At 41.6% G+C, this 2,593-nt stretch overlaps 1 long non-coding RNA gene across 1 annotated transcript; it reads left to right on the top strand.

Moving 5' to 3' along the window:
- Window positions 1-1,590: 1,590 nt before the first annotated feature.
- On the top strand, window positions 1,591-2,389 carry LOC138407668 (uncharacterized). Its single transcript, XR_011240997.1, has 3 exons — window positions 1,591-1,640; window positions 1,951-2,044; window positions 2,196-2,389. It is a non-coding gene; the product is annotated as an uncharacterized lncRNA (long non-coding RNA).
- Window positions 2,390-2,593: the final 204 nt, after the last annotated feature.

Genomic DNA, 2,593 nt, shown 5'->3' with positions numbered 1-2,593 from the left:
ATTTCAACAGATCAGAGGCAACAAGAAACCTTTCGGAGGGATGTCTGTCCTGGCAGTAGGAGACTTCTACTAACTGCCACCCCTAGGTAAAGCCAAACCACTTTGTGTCTATGAGGGGTCTGTGCTTGACCTATGGAAGGACAATTTTAAAATGGTCACCCTGACACAGATCATGCGTCAAAAAGATGATCTTGCTTTTGCAGAGCTGCTAAATAGGATGCGCGTCAAACCAAAGACAGAAGCGCTATGTGACAATGACAGAGCTTTGCTCAACACACGTGTCACTGACATCAACAACTGCCCACCCAGTGCCCTGCATATATTTGCAACAAACAAAGAGGTTGATGCGCACAATTCTGCAACCGTAAGTGCTCTCCATTCTGACTTTGTCAACATCAAGGCAGAAGACCATCTGAAGGACATCCCCAGCCGGCAAATGGTCCAGATTGGAGGTGTCAAGGAAAACAAAAGAGATTTACCTGACAACATACAAGCTGCGCACGGCGTACGCGTTATGCTGATCAGGAATCTGGATGTGGAGGATGGGCTCGTTAATGGCACATTTGGAACAATTGCCAACCTTGTGACAAGAGAGGAAAGTGGACGAACGACAGTGAGACTGGTTGGACTTAAGTTAGACAATCCAACCGCCGGACGAAAACTCTGCAAAAAGGTAAAAGGACCGTCAGATGACTTGGTGTACATTGAAAAGAGCGAAGAATACACCAGCAAAAAAGGAGTGGTCCGAAGGCAGTTCCCGATGAAGCTGGCCTTTGCCTGCACAGCTCACAAAGTGCAAGGCATGACAATGCAGTCTGCAGTAGTGTGCTTAAAGCGTGTGTTTGAGTCTGGAATGTCCTATGTTGCCTTCAGCCGGACAACCTCACTCCAAGGACTTTACATAACAGATTTGGACGAAAATAAAATCTATGCTGACCCTCAAATTGCAGCTGCGATGGAAAATATGGAACGAGCATCTTTCCAGAGCACAAGGCCACTGTTGCAAAACATCACAGCAGCAGATCAAACAGCTCAAACTTTGACACTAGTACACAACAATGCTCAGGGACTTCCTTCTCACATTGAGGACATGAAGTGCCACCATGAACTGTGACTTGCCGATATTCTGTGCATAACAGAAACACATTTGTCTGGATCAGTTGATTCCCCACAGCGAACCCCCCAGCCAGCAAGGTACCCATAATAAGTCGAAGGTTTCGAGCAATAATAATATAAGTGCCAATGTATTGCATGGGGCGGAGCCCCCAGCTGGCAAGGCACCCATAATAATAAACCCAGAATGTTTGAGGAATAATAATATAAGTGCCAATGCATTACATGGTGCTCCTAAATGTTCTGTTGCCCCTAAATGTTCTGGTGCTCCTAAAATTTACAGTTGGGAGCACCAGTGCTCCAAGTGGAAAAAGTTAATCTGCAGCCCTGTATTTTGTATGTTCTCTTAATAATTAAGACTACAGTAAAGAATGATCTTAATGTCAAAGAGTCCAACTTAAAAAGTCATCTTTTCAATTTTCAAATTGAACCTCAGTAAAAGACAGTTGGAATAAATGGTCAGTCTTGTCAATCAACAGGAGGCAAGTTTGGATCCTGCAGAGTGGCTGAATGCTGGGACCCCAGAGGTAAGTATCTGCATGAGTATGGTTTGGTATTTTTGCATATGTGGTATTAAGCATGTTTTTGAAATATTGATGTATTTAGACATTAGTATTTCATGCAGCATTTGTACTTTCAAGGTCTTTCACAGAAGGGCACGTGTGTAACCACAAAACAAGTACAGTATTTTAAAAGTTTATTAAAACTGGAACCACGTGTGACACTTTTTAAAAACCTATAAACAGTGCCAATACTCATCTATTACAAAGATTTTACAGAGAAGTTTGAAATGATTTATTTGAAAAGCCTGAAAATTGAATGCTCACAATTCTTTAGGATTCCCATCAGTGACTTCCTCATTGATGATTCTGAGGATGGGGATGAGGACCACAGTCTTTCAATTCCTTTTGAAAGTGACGTTCCTCCATTGGTAGGTTTTATTTAATTTTTTTCATTAAGAAATACTGGCAGGATTTTCATTACAAGAATTGTTCATCTATGCCTTCCACATACTCAAAATGAAAATGATTGGTTATTGCCCCTTTTTCAATGATGTACACCATACATTTGATGTAATTTAGGAAGAAGTGGATCTTGCCACGATTTTGAAAACATTCCAAGAGGATCACCTTTTTGATGGCATGGAATCCACCATTTACATCAGGAGGAAAAGGCTTCTGCCATTAAGGCTATCTCCAGAGTCACTTTCTGTTGGAAGCATTCACCACACATTGAGTTTGTAGGAGAAGATGCAGATGATATGGGGGGGCCACAGCGAGAGCTTTTCAGGCCTGAATACCTCAAGTAATTTATTAAATGTATGATAACAAATGTGTTCATGTTTTCAGTTTAACTGTGCAGTAAAACAAATTATTATGTCTCTTTTCTGTTGATTTCTTCTAGACTCTTGAGGTACAGACCTCTCTTGGTATTTTCAAGGGAAAGGCTGGCCAGGTCTTTCTTAGTTATGATCAAGCAG

This window comes from Paralichthys olivaceus, chromosome 5, assembly GCF_024713975.1.
Source record: "Paralichthys olivaceus isolate ysfri-2021 chromosome 5, ASM2471397v2, whole genome shotgun sequence".
NCBI lineage: Eukaryota > Metazoa > Chordata > Actinopteri > Pleuronectiformes > Paralichthyidae > Paralichthys > Paralichthys olivaceus.
The sequence above is the reverse complement of the archived record's forward strand: the minus strand, read 5'-3'. Positions and strand labels throughout refer to the sequence as shown.